Source organism: Mercenaria mercenaria, chromosome 4 (genome assembly GCF_021730395.1).
Source record: "Mercenaria mercenaria strain notata chromosome 4, MADL_Memer_1, whole genome shotgun sequence".
Taxonomy (NCBI): domain Eukaryota; kingdom Metazoa; phylum Mollusca; class Bivalvia; order Venerida; family Veneridae; genus Mercenaria; species Mercenaria mercenaria.
Genome location: NC_069364.1, coordinates 41,527,100 through 41,542,127, shown reverse-complemented (window position 1 = coordinate 41,542,127; position 15,028 = coordinate 41,527,100). Strand labels below are relative to the sequence as shown.

General features: G+C 35.9%; 1 protein-coding gene across 2 annotated transcripts in view; it reads right to left on the bottom strand.

Annotated features, from left to right (window-relative positions):
* LOC123551526 (uncharacterized) overlaps window positions 1-11,852 on the bottom strand; it is a 50,460-nt gene extending 38,608 nt beyond the window's left edge. Inside the window, exon 1 of one of the 2 annotated variants that reach the window (XR_008370573.1) lies at window positions 523-679. The gene's annotated coding sequence lies outside the window, so the exon portion shown is untranslated. Of the gene's footprint in view, window positions 1-522; window positions 680-11,749 lie in introns of those variants that run through there. The other variant, XM_045340522.2, reaches the window with a different exon arrangement.
* Window positions 11,853-15,028: the final 3,176 nt, after the last annotated feature.

The window sequence follows — 15,028 nt, the reverse complement described above, 5'->3', positions numbered from 1 at the left end:
GATGGAATGACGGAATGACAGAAAGACGGATAGTCCTCGAAACTGTTTTTCATCCAGTAAGTATACCAAGCACTAGAATACTCCGGTCACTGGTTCAACTACTCAATTAGTCTAAATAATAGGACGTTTAGCTTTACTGTCGCTGTCCCATTACAGGGATGGCAACTATAAAATATCAGATAACAATATAAGCCAAATGAGTAAGGCTACCGCTCAATATTTGCTGTATCTTGTATCTTCTGAAAAAAAAAATACTGCCTTCAAATAACGACCACTTTAAAACAAAGCCCACCTTCAAATCATTTAGAATTCTGGTCCGTCCTCCGAAATATCGTCTTAATAAACAGGAAGAAACACAATTTTTTTCAGAAATGAGTCATTTGTTGTTAATAGAATGAGTTTAACGGGAAGTCTTATTATGGGGAACAGTCCCTATATTCTACACTTACTGAGGTTTCCCTTTAACCAGATGACAACTAAACACATGTATGATAAGGAAAGAAATTGTTAATGTGTACATACCTTTTCTATTTAGATGAAGATATAACTAATAGTATGACTCCTTCATTATTAACCAATCATTAAAATTCCTAGTTTCGTTATGAACATCTTAGTTTTTTCCAAAATTTCTGTGTATTTAATTAGACAATGATTAGACAATGATGTAACTTCCGTTTAAATAACATGCTGTGTTTAATCGGCGGATCAATGTGGATTTTTGCGGTTATGGTTAGGTAGATTTAATAGCGTGTGCACATTCAGTGTGGCAGAATGAATGCCAACCACCGATAGATCAGTTCTTTATTTACCAGTCAGTTATGCGTAAAAAATATTTGTTTCCGGTAACGTGCTAAAACAAATTAAGGTAGGTAGGTCGGATTTAAAAAAAAATATTAAGTGAGATTTGGAAAGTAATTTTTGTGTCAAAAAATGAATACAAATAAGGGGTAGTGCCTTTAGAGCATCAGTACGTCACTAACCATGTTTAAAGGGCCGACTTGGTTCTCCAGGCAACTTTTATCAGTTATCTGCTTACAGCTATAACATGGAAATTTAATGGCCATTACGCCCAGAATGAATTGCAAGAGAGCAATTAATTCGGTCAGTTTTCGGAATCAGGTGTGTGTTGTTACATGTTGAAATTTCACACCAACCATGTATGCTGTATAAATATCTCTGAGAGAAAACAAAGGTTGAACTCTGAATGTCAAAAAATATTCACAAAAAAAAACAAGATAAAAATACACAAATTAAACTATTCAGCACTAACGTTATTATGACGTTATGGTATTTGTGTCACACTAAAAAAACATGAAGTAATGCAACTACTTATAACACAAAATAAACTATGTAGGTTTATTACTGTTTCCATGTCGTTATCCAGTCACCTGCCCTAATTGATTAGGCTTATTATATTTCTAGAGTATATTATTATTCATTATACATGTATATTGATATTATCTTTCCATGAAGTAAATCCATATCTTCGGGAATATTTGATATGTAATTTATTGTAAATACATTTATTGTTACATATATGTAAATTTATTGTATATTATTCTTTCTTCATCTGTTTATATATATGACAGACATTTATAGTTATGTAAATAAATTACTATCAGGCCTTTTCTTCATCAGGGATTGGGATAATGTTCTTGTGGGAATATTTTCAAATTTCAAAATCTATGTAAAAATATTTTTTTGTGTAAAATATTAAAAGATTGCATAATAAAGCAGCATTTCAGTCATTGTTAAACAGTATTACTGTTCCTTTGGTAACCAAAATATACATACACTTTATCAAAACTAAAAGAAAAAAAAAGGTAACACTCATTATATTTTGGGAATCTGGAATAAAGACAGTTGTTTTTTTATGCTTTGGGATTACCTCCTTTTTACCGGGAGGGGGGGGGGGGGGGGGGGTAGATTTATAGGGGGGAAAGCCCTGACTATTATCACATTCATAATTGTGTTATTTTGTTTGTTTGTTTTGGGTCTAACGCCGTTTTTCAACAGTATTTCAATCATGTAACGGCGGGCAGTTAACCTAACAAGTGTTCCTGGATTCTGTACCGGTACAAACCTGTTCACCGCAAGTAACTGCCAATTTCTCCACAGGAATTATCAGAGGTGGAGGACGAATGATTTCAGACACAATGCCTTTTATCGAATCGTCACGGAGAATATACGCCCTGCCCTGGGATCGAACTGTCGACCCCGTGATCTGTAGGCCAACGCTCTCCTTAGTTGTCTTATATTTATTTAAATAAATTACTTTCGTCACATTCATCTCAGTCATGCACATAGATAGTAATGTATGGCGTCACCTCAAAAGGGTGACGAAATGACCAATTTGAAATCACCGAGGGGGACGAAATGACCAAATAGGGGACGAGTTGACTCTAAATCCATAAATTTCTCATATTTATGTAAAAAAATTACTAATACACAAAATGTATCACATTTAATTACTTTGAAATACAATAGATCTTAGTATGTGTTTTATAAAAAACTAACCCCAATGATGAAAACGATGAAAGATATATTTCAGAAAAACAGAAACTCAAGTACTAAGTAATGGGGGTTTTAGTTCCCAGACCCAGTGATTGTACTACAAATGATTCACAGTGATTGAACTGTAAATTATCGAATTACTGGTATATATATCATTGCACATGACATTTGATTGAATATTTGTTCTGTATCACAAGTGCAATTCCACACTGGAGCATGAACATATTCTCTGAGAGGAACCCAGATGATCAGTGAGCAACCATGTCCAGCATTATTGCCTTAGTGTGTACTTGGTAATGGCTGATCATTGAAATGCGATAAACATTATGATAAAATGGGCATTAATGTCAGGGAAAACCACAAGACTCTAGAAGCTAATTTATAGCCAAGTCGGCCCTTTAAAGTATAAAAAGTACAGTTTTGCAATTTTTAGTTAGAAAGCTGAAAAAAAAATTCCCCAAGGCCATAAAAACATTTAGGGTCGGGCCAGAAATTTAGGGTAGGTCGGGATAGCGGAAACAAAATGATGCAATATATAGTATGAATGAGCCATACTGTTCCCTTATCAGTTGCACGTATGGATGTGTGTGTGTGTGTGTGTGTGTGTGTGAGATGGGGACGGGGAGGGGGGAGAACATCATGGATTTGGGATAAAACAGTATAAAATGTGCACTGATCTGCATCCTTTCTGGTCGCAAAGCCCTAAAATTGGTTTCAGCACAGCCACCTCATGCTCATAAAGCGGCAAATGTAGACAAAAGTTGATCCTTTACACATGAAATATACGCACAGTCGGAAAACCATTTTGCATCCCCGGCCGTTCAAATCATAAGTTTGAATTATATACATATAGCTGACTGACTGTCGTATTATTACACGATTCGCCTTTAACACAAAATTCTTTCTTTTGCATATTTGTGTTTCCTACTATTATCCGGTAATGTAGGATCATAGCTACCTCTGTCATTTATGGCGTGTGATGGGTTGCAGTATTATATCTTCTATAAGTATTGTCTGTCTTTATATATCTATTCAATGTCTTAAAATATTTATTGTAAAACAGAACTATTTTTTTCAATGTTTTCATATATTTTTTCTATCTTTTGAAATATTTATTGTAAAACTAACATAATCTACTACGCGACAAAATATTTATTCAATGTTTTCAAATTATCTATCATGTCAGTCCTGGGCTTTACTATCTCTTGATATCTTATGATTTTTGGAACATTTTGGTGCAGTAATTAGATCTATGTAGATGCATCTATTTAAAGGGAGATCAATGAATGAGTAATAAATAAATAGAGATGGCAGGGTCCAAATTTTAGAAAGTCAGAGCCATCCATCCGTCTAAATTTGCGAAAACAAGTCAACATGAGACCTTAATCATGTACACAAACCGACAGCTGTAAAATGTAAAAATAGATTTAAGTAAGCTCACACGCGCAATATATTTGATAAAAATAGATTGCTGGAATCCCAGCTATAAATATAGAAACACTATCAGCATGATAAACGTTCTATTTTTAGGCAGTCAAGGACGATAGAGAATGTAAAAAAAGCTAGTATGCGGCCCATTGTCGATTTAATTTCGTGAAAGTAGTTACTTTGACATGTTTTAAACTTTTAGAAAGTTCGTTCAACTGTAATTTGATTGTGTATAAGGATTTGCTAATTGTTTTTGAAGTGTCAGGTACGTTTTATTTAATAGAGAGTTTGAGATTTCAACCTTCGCCTTCCCCTTCAACGTCTCTTGAGAAGTTAACGTATGAAGTTGAAGTTCGATTATTACTTCTTTTAATCCGCCCATTCAATTTATCCGTAATTATGATCGTTTTTTTTTCGTGCATTTTGATACCAATTGTCCGAAAGGGCAGGAATTTTACAAGAGGTTTTAAAAATGAAAAAATGAAACTTAAATAAAAAAAACCATTTCAATTAATATAATCATCGCAAGGATATTAGAGCGATTACCAAAAAAAAAAAAAAAAAAAAAAAAAAAACGATAAAACAATGTGAACAATGTGTTGCTCCAAACATTTAGGTTTTATATAAAATTATGTCAGTATAGTCAGTATACAATGCACGATTGTAAATCATACATGAGAAGAAATAAAAATGATAATTACATACCTAAAATTATTTTCCATTGGGTTTCAATGGACCGCGATCGTGCAATATTTTTCCATATCATGACGTTGAACGCTTTCATATCGGACTAGTCCCAATCCGTGACTCTAGTTACCTCCCCTGACGTTCTGTCCATTGCGGATCTCGTTTCTTTAGATTTTTGTTGCTATTGTGTGTTTGTTTAATTTGTAATTTATGCAACATTTTGTTTACTTTTACACTTTGATTAATCTGACCTATTAGATACTGGCACGCAGTAATTTATCAGATTGAAATGAAATGAAAGTTATAATTACGTCATGAGTTGGACTAATATAGGACGTAGAATGTTTTCTTAACGTTGTAATGGAAAGAATCGCGTGATGTCCATAGCGTCCACGCGCACATTGCGACAACAAGTTGACGTCATTTTCGCGGAAAATATTAATGCGCGTCAGTTTGATTTGTTTATTGCGTTTTCGGAGATTATTTTTCCGTATTTTTTTCGTGCATTTTGATACCAATTGTCCGAAAGGGCAGGAATTTTACAAGAGGTTTTAAATATGAAAAAATAAAAATTAAATAAAAAAAAACATTTCAATTAATATAATCATCGCAAGGATATTAGAGCGATTACCAAAAAAAAAAAAAAAAAAAAAAAAAATAATAAAATAAAACGATAAAACAATGTGAACAATGTGTTGCTCCAAACACTTAGGTTTTATATAAAATTATGTCAGTATAGTCAATCAATATACAATGCACGATTGTAAATCATACATGAGAGGAAATAAAAATGATAATTACATACCTAAAATTATTTTCCATTGGGTTTCAATGGACCGCGATCGTGCAATATTTTTCCATATCATGACGTTGAACGCTTTCATATCGGACTAGTCCCAATCCGTGACTCTAGTTACCTCCCCTGACGTTCTGTCCATTGCGGATCTCGTTTCTTTAGATTTTTGTTGCTATTGTGTGTTTGTTTAATTTGTAATTTATGCAACATTTTGTTTACTTTTACACTTTGATTAATCTGACCTATTAGATACTGGCACGCAGTAATTTATCAGATTGAAATGAAATGAAAGTTATAATTACGTCATGAGTTGGACTAATATAGGACGTAGAATGTTTTCTTAACGTTGTAATGGAAAGAATCGCGTGATGTCCATGGCGTCCACGCGCGCGTTGCGACAACAAGTTGACGTCATTTTCGCGGAAAATATTAATGCGCGTCAGTTTGATTTGTTTATTGCGTTTTCGGAGATTATTTTTCCGTATTTTTTCCTGTCTTTCGTGACAGAACGATAATTTAGATATAAATTAATCATTTGACAGTGGATATGTAATAAAAAGGTTATCAACTTTGTATGCAGAGAACCTCCTTATATCGTTCTTTCGCGGACAATATTGCGCTCCTAAAGTCGCGCAATATTACCGCTGCAGAACTCGTGCATATATCCACATACAAAGTTAATAACCTATAATGATCATATCTACGTGATAATGACACTCTGTATGACTCTGTTTAATGCCAAACTCTCAGACAGCACAATATGATTTTAATATATTATTTTATAAGTACAGCATCTGCGGATCCAGGAATTTTGGTTAAAGGGACACCAACATTAAAGAGGGGGTCACCTATTTCAGGGGGATGGGGGAGGGGGGGGTAGGGGTCACGCCGAGTTTCAAGACCGACTTTCTTTGTAAAATGTAAGAATCAAAGGGGGAATTAACCCACAATGTTCCTCTGCCAGGCTCTGGTTGCGTGCATTTAAGGAAGTGAGTTATCCCATACGGCTAACAGGAAACGTCTCTCATCATGATATCATAGGTCTGAAATTGCCTGATACTTCAGAAGAATTTTCCGTCTTACTAGTACCATTTTATGTTTATAATTAAAACGCAATTGTCGTATTAAGTGTCCGACAGAAACAGATTGATTTTATTTGGATGTGAAAATAAAATGTTCTACCAAATGATAATCGCGCGTAAGTATTTATTTTTCAAGTAAAATGACTGTCATGCCATGTGCCTCCATCCAGATTTCAGTCTTGGATGCCGAGTATGTGGACAGAGTAGATGTAAAAAGAATGAAGTTTCGACTTTCGTGATATCACATCTTCGGACGTTCAAAACTTCACTTCGTACGACAAAAAGGCCCATCTGGTATAATCGATACCGCCTGGGGACACAAATATGCCGTAGAAGTTAAAGTTTGAACAAAATCTCAAAGTTTCTCAAAATCAGTTAATAACTTCATACTTCCAGGTTCAATTCAATGTATTTAGTTAAAATCATTAGCCATACAAAACTTCATTATTCTTATACCTATTGATAGTGTTTCGCATCAAATTTAGTCTAATTATATATATATGAATAATCAAATAACTTAATAAGCAGAAATCCTGAAACTAAGCTTTTTATTTCGCGTAGTAATAAAGAGAAGTTTTAGGCTTACGTTATATTACATGGAAAACTTTAGTAGCAACGTGTGATATAAATAAAATACACGCGTATCGGTGACGTTTTACCCAAAATATATATGAGAGACGTTGAAAGGGAAGGCGAAGTTTGAAATCTCAAACTCTCTACTGACTCGAAATTTCGGGTTACTAACTCTGACTCGTACAATAATGGCCTTTAGGTTTAAGATGGTTCTTGGACTTGCAGAAGTGAAACTGCAGAGGCTACAGTGGCCGATTGGTTCAGGTTGCTGGCTTCAAATCTCATACATCTCACTGCTCTGGACTTGAAATGCCAGTTTGGATGTAGAATTCTTTGATGTGAGGAAGCATCCTGTTGGCTTGTGGGAGGTCAGCAGTTCTACCCATGTGTCTGAAATTATGCACGAAGGGGCCCCTGGGTTCTTTCTCAACAATGAAAAACTGGAAAGTCACCAATGACCTATAAATGTGTAATGTTCAACTCAACCAAAAAAAAACCAAAAAAAAAACATAGATAAATTATTTGATATTCTGTGCTCAGCAGATGACTTCCGCAGTTTTAAGGCCAAAGGCCTGTTTAAGGGGAGCGGTGATCTAGTGGTTAAAGTGTCGGCCGCTCAACCCGAGGGTCGTGGGTTCGAGTCCTAATGGGGTCACGGTCATGACTTGTTATTTGACATAAATCTGGTTTTTCCAGGAAGCTGACTCGAGAGTGATTCAAATAATCGAGCTAAAATACATAAGTATAAATTAAAGGCTAAGTCCACCACCTCAGATAAGCAAAATCATACTGTAAAATTATTATACCCCCACAAACAAAGTTTGGGGTATGGGGTGGGAGGGGAGAGGGGGAGGGGGGATTATATAGGAGTGAGCTTTTCGGTCGGTCTATGGGTCGGTCAGTTAGTATCCCCAAATTATTAGTAAGTCGAAATTTCGAGTTAGGTAAGTCGTAATTTCGACATAGTAACTATTTCTAGTTACTAGTTACTATCTCGAAATTTCGAGTTAATAAATAAAACGCACCTGACACTAAAATGCTCTTCCGTATATATTACTTTATTACACTAATTAGTTAAGGTGAATCCTGAAACTAATTTTACCAATTTAGACATCAGTGTCCACATCTCATTCATACGAGATTACGAGTTTGAACCGTTCTATCCACATAATGCTGAGCATATTAAGGGAGCAACTGGTACCATTTTTCAAATCCTTTGTACGCGACCGTGAGTCGAACCCGTGACCTTTCGCAACGAAGGTGGACGCTGTACCGTTAGACAAAAAGTGAATGTGGAATCGTGTGCCATGATAGCTCAGTGGTAGAGCGTTCGCTTCCGGATCGAGAGCTTCGGAGTTTGAGCCCCACCGGAGAGACGGACAGTAAGACAAAATGTCAGTGACATAGAGGTCACAGTTAGGCAGAGTAGCTGGTCAAGCGGAGAGACTTTATTCCTGAAAGGTACAGATGACGATAAAGCATTGCACTGGTCCGATGCAGAGATTTTATTCTTGAGAGGGTGTTTTCATACTGCATTTAAGCACAGTTGCTGGTCCGATGCAAAGAATGTATTCCAAAGCGGGAACCTTTTAATCAAGTTTCTTTTCTCAACAACCGAGATTTTCAGAATTTAGAGTAGACTTTCATATGATCATATTTCATATATCGTACCAAGGCGGGCCGAAATAAACTTGCACTTATCTATTTTTTGCGCTGAAACGACGAATGAGCACAACGTACCATTTTGATATAACACATTTAAGTTTTACGTAAGATTACATAAAAATGAAAGTTAATAATAATTTTATAAGCAAAACGTACTTGTGATTTATATTTGGTTTATTTATTGGCGTATATCCCCTGAAAAATGTGGAAGTCCTTCACTAGCGACCATTAGCATTGTGTTGTCACATTTCAATGCTACGTATTAATATTGATAATTTGAATTTTAAAAATCCCTCGAAAAGGCGAAGATTCAATTAGAACTGACTGCGAAAATCGCGCAATAATTGGTCGCTTAACAAACAATCCAGAGTTCTACGCTTCTTAGCATTAATTTCATTTTACCTCTTTATATTCGGGAAAGATTTTAATCTCGGCAGAGCCAGAAATATTTATGCGGGTGGGGGTCGGGGGGGGGGGGGGGGGGGGGGGGAGTGCACCAATTTAGAACGAAGGCGTCTACGGCGAGGTGCCGAGTAGAGATAGGTATGGAAGGGGAGTTTCCGCTCCCGGTAGGGAATTTAATGAAATGCTGGCCTCTGGTGCATTTTTTTGTCTAAATTTTGAGGCACGGAAAGGGGATACTCCTCTTACTTTTAGGGAAGTGCACGGCCTGGGTCCGGGCTTGCTTACCTAGATCAAATTACAGATCATGGGACTACTCACTGGTGTGATAAAATATCACGATGCAGTCATGAAAGGGATTAACATGACCGAATTTAAGTTGTTAGAATTAACAAACTTTCAGAAATGAGCATATCTCCATTACAATGGGACTCAAAGGGCTCAGTATTACCCTTGGATTTCAGTCACTTAACATTAACCTGGGACTCAAGTCATGCATCATTAACCTTAGACACAAGTCACCCCACATAAATCTTGGATTCATTCCACTCAACACTAACCTTTGGACTCAAGCCACTTAGTATTACCCTATAGACTCAGGCCTACCAAATGTTACCCCGGGACTAAAACCACTTGACATTACACTGAGAATCAAGCCACTTAACATTACCCTGTGACTCCAGGCACGCAGCATTACCCAGGAACTAGAGACGTTATTATTATAGTTGGTCTCAAGCCACACATCATTACCCTGGGACTCAGGCTACTCAAAATTACCCTTGGTCTCAGGTCAATCAAAATTACCCTTGGTCTCAAGACACTCAGCATCACACTAAGACTACTCAATATTATCCCGAGACTCGAGCTACACGCTGTCTGTGATTTTGAAACGCGTAACGAACAAAATGTAAGAAATCGTCTTATGAAAATGAAGCAACTACGAAGAAAATGCACCAACATTTTGTTCTTAATTTAGTCCATTTGTCATATCAGCTTATATCAAACTATTTCACAGGCTAGAGAGGAAAGGATCATAAGGGTAGGTACGGAAGGGGGCTCCGCTCGGGATCATTGGGTCTCCCCCAGGAAATATTTTAAATTTTGAAATATAGGCATGACACATTTCTCATTATGGGGAACATTTGTGTCACGTAATATCAAAATCCCAGGATAGATGAGTTATAGGCCGGACAGGAAAAAAAACCCTACTAACCTTCGACCTCCGACTGCGACCTTGACTTTGAGTGTGGGATACTTGTGTTGTTAATTATGGGAAACATTTGTGCCATGTAATATTTAAATCCCTTAATGCATGACAAAGTTGTAGTCGACAGAAAAAAAATCCACAGACTATTGACCTTTGACCTTGGAATGTGACCTTTACCTTTACGATAGAGGATAGGTTTAAGGCATGACACGTCGTCTTATTATGGAAAACATTTATGCCAAGTAATATTAATATCCCTTTATGGATTGTTGAGTTACAGACTGGTCAGGAAAGATAACAAGATGGACAAGATATAACGAACGTTTAACTTAGAAGTATTTGCCGAAGTAAACTTTTTATTTCTGTAAAATTCAGAATTATGGCAATGTCAAAATCGAAGACGCATAAAGGGCAAAAACAAGCATTTGAAATAACAGACTAAGCTAAGCAATTATTTAAGTTGTTTTCGTGAAATTGGGTCCTGTTGACCTATGACCTCAAAATGTGACGTTTGCCTTTGAGCTAGGGGTCCGGATTTTGCGCGTCGTTTTAAACAGAGGAACATTTGTGCCAGCTAATATTAAATCATATACTGGATGACAAAATTTTGAACCGGACAGAAAAAAACCCTGTATTAACATTTGACCTCCTTGTGTGACTTTGACCATTGAGCTAACAGTCTGGGTATTACACATGGCACGTCGTGTGATTATGGGGAACATTAAAGCCAAGTAATATTGTAATCTCTTAATGGATGGCATAGATCTTGGCAGGACACGAAACAGACCCACCCTGTTAATGCTGTGTTAACCTTTGTTCGTCAAGTGTGACATTGACCTTTATGGCTGGGATCTTAATGTATACTTGTGCAAAGTAATAATAACCCTTCATGGATTGTTAAGGTACAGACCGGATAGGAAAAAAAAGTCCTGTTGACCTTGACCTACAAGTGTGTCCTTTACCATTGAGCTAGGGATCCGGGTTTTGCGCATGCACGACAAGTCGTCTCATGATTGGGAATATTTGTGACAAGTAATATTAAGATCCCTTGATGAATGACAGAGTTATCGACCGGACACGAAATTGCGGAGGGACAGATGGAATGACAGACGGACGGAAAACGCAATCCTATAGTCCTCGAAACTGGTTTTCATCCAATAGCATACCAAGCACTAGAATACTCCGAGTACTGGTTCAACTACTCAATTAGTATAAATAAAAGGACGTTAAGGGTCAGCGTTATAACTTTACTGACAGGGATGGCAACTATTAAATATCAGTTAACAAAATAAGCCATCCCGATAAACCTAATGAGTAAGGCTACCACTCAATATTTGAAGTATCTTGTTTCTTCTGGATAAAGACCGCCTTTAAATGAAGTTAATGTGTACATACCTTTTCTATTTAGATGAAGATATAATTAATAGTATGACTCCTTCATTAATAATTACCAATATAAAATTTCTAGTTTCGTTATGAACATCTTAGTTTTTCCAAAACCCCTGTGTATTTAATTAGACAATGATGTAACTTCCGTTTAGATAACATGCTGTATAAGTAGTGTATATTAAGTAGTAACATTTATATATAAACCACTGTAATATCTATTAATGGCTGGTATTAATGTACACACGGATTAAATTGTACACTTAAAACCTAATATGAGAACGTTGAAATGGTATGTTTAGTGTTATATATATATATATAATTATATTCTCATATTAATTTTGCCTACAGTACGGTTCTCTATTAATTAATTTTCTTTATGCCTAAAAGCATTTTGCATTTTTTTGTTAGAAAGTTGAAGAAAAGTATTCTCTAAGGCCATAAAACATTTAGGGTCGGGCCAAAAATTTAGGGTAGGTCGGGATACGGGAAACAAACATTTTTTACGCCTATTAAATATCTAATTGCAAATTTAATATATACCAATACATATATCAAACAATTCTATATAGATATTTGTAACCAATTCAGTACAGTTGTTCATTTGATCGTATAATGAAATAAAAGCCATATCAAGTATTAGGTCTTACGGTTACAGTCTACTGCATGATCTAAAGAAAGTCTAAAGGAATATGTATCAATAGTTACGTGGTAGTACGTAAATGATGCCATATATAGTATGAGTGAGCGCCGATGTGCGAAAACCAACGTCAGGGATTTGCGACGAAAAAAGTTCTAATGCAGCCTGCACAACCATACGTATAGGTTATAGTTTGTTTGTTTTGGGTTTAACGCCGTTTTTCAACAGTATTTCAGTCATGTATCGGCGGGCAGTTAACCTAACCAGTGTTCCTGGATTCTGTACCAGTACAAACCTGTTCTCCGCAAGTAACTGCCAACTTCCCCATAGGTTATAGATCATTTATTGAACTTCTAATGCAATTAAGTTTGTCGAAACGGAGCGTAGCGTAGTGAAGGCAAAACTTAATGCGTTAGAAAGTGTATCTATAACCTATTTATATTTTAAACGACCCATTTCATTTAACTGACATGTAAAAGAAACAAAAGCTCTCTCTGAAGTAAACTAAACCACGCCTTCTTCAGTCTCTTGGAATTCATTGGCTAGTCTTATCTTCACTCATGATGGAGAAGTACATGTTTACTACAACTTTATACAAGGTCATTTTAGTGCCAACCTTAAGCAAACAGCGGTTGATCCAGTGCTGGAAGATTTTAATTTAGTTTATATCATAAATACACAGTAGACGACTACGTCTTATCGGGTAGTTTGTGGAACACAATTTTATATTCTTGGTTTTCTCATGGCACGACTCATTTATCTGTTTGGTCCGTTTATTACATAGACACATTAATTCTTGTATGCAGTCCCTGCTTTGGTAATTGCTCCGCCTCCTAGTATGTGGGAAATCCATAGTAGGGGGAACAATGAATACTCATTAATTTTGAACTACTTCATGATTAAGTGGATCAGATTCTTCAGTTATGAAACAATATGAAAATAAGTTGGTTACTTTTTTGAAAATCCCTCGCTTGTCATTGAATAAAAACAATGTTTGAACTATAATGTCTGATCTAGATCCATACTGTTCCCTTGTCAGTTGCATGTATGGATGTATGTGTGCATGTGTGTGTGCGTGCGTGCCTACGTGTGTGTGTGATGGGGTGAGGGGGATAAAAGAACATCACGGATTTGGGGATAAACGAACAGTATGAAATGTGTACTGATCTGCATCCTTGCTGGTCGCAAAGCTGTAACGTTGGTTTCAGCACAGCTACCTCATGCTCATAAATTACCGCATGCAATGCGGCAAATGTAGACAAAAGTTCATCATATTCATGTGCACAGTCGGAAAACCATTTCGCATCATGGCTCGGCCTTTGTTCTCACCTTTGTCTTCAAATCATATTGATTTATATACATATGGTTGACTGACTGTCGTATCATTACACAATTCGCCTTTAACACAAAATTCTTTCTTTTCCTACTATTATCCTGTGTAAAATGTAGGATCACAGTTACCTCTGTCATTTATGGCTTGTAATGTGTTGCAATATTATATCTTCTATAGTTATTGTCTGTCTTTATATATCTAGTCAATGTCTTAAAATATTTATTGTAAAACAGAAATATTTTTCAATGTTTTCATATATTTTTTTCTATCTTTTGAAATATTTATTGTAAAACTAAAAAACATCTGCTATGCGACAAAATATTTATTCAATGTTTTCAAATTATTTATCATGTCAATCCTACAAAGCATTAATTTTGGTTTAAACATATTCTATTTTCGAAATACGTAGTTTACTAATTGTATACATTCTAACAAATTCAGAAATGAAATACGCTTAGGATAGGATCGAAAGCCGATGGCTTATACAAATCTTTTCCTGAGCGTTAATTTTGGGCTTTGCTTAAATATGACGCTTTTGAAACATTTCGGTGCAGTAATTAGATCTATGTTGATGCATTCCAGTTTATAAAACTAAGGGACACCAATGAATGAGTAATAAATAAATAGAGACAGCAGAAAGTCAGAGTCATCCATCCGAAACAAGTCAACGGTTATGAGTACAGGCAATTGCTGTAAAATGTAAAAAATAGATTCAAGTTAACCGAGAGACGCGCAAAATATTTGATAAAAATAGATTGCTGAAATCCCAGCTATAAATATAGAAACTCTATCAGCATGATAAACTATCTATAGAATTCATATTATTTTTAGGCAGTATGTAAAAAAAAAGCTAGTATGCGGCCCATTTTCGATTTAATTTCGTGAAAATCGTTACTTTTAAACTTTTAGAAAGTTCGTTCAAATGTAATTTTATTGTGTATGAGGATTTGCTTGACTGTGACGGTTGCTCCCCTTTACTTGTAATAGTTTAGTGCCAAGTTCGTTTTATTTATTAACTCGGAATATCGAGTTAGTAAGTCGAGATTTCGAGATACTTAACTCGAAATTTCGTCTTACTAACTCGAAATTTCGGGTTACTAACTCTAACTCGTACAATAATTGCAGTATGAGTTCTTGGACTTGCAGAAGTGAAACTGTAAGTAAAATCCTTAAACGCTTCAGTCGCCGCTAGGTTCAGGTTGCTGGCTTCAAATCTCATACATCTCACTGCTATGGACTTGAAATGTCATTTTGGGTGTAGAATTCTTTCATGTGAGGAAGCATCATGTCTGAAATTATGCACGAAGGGGCACCT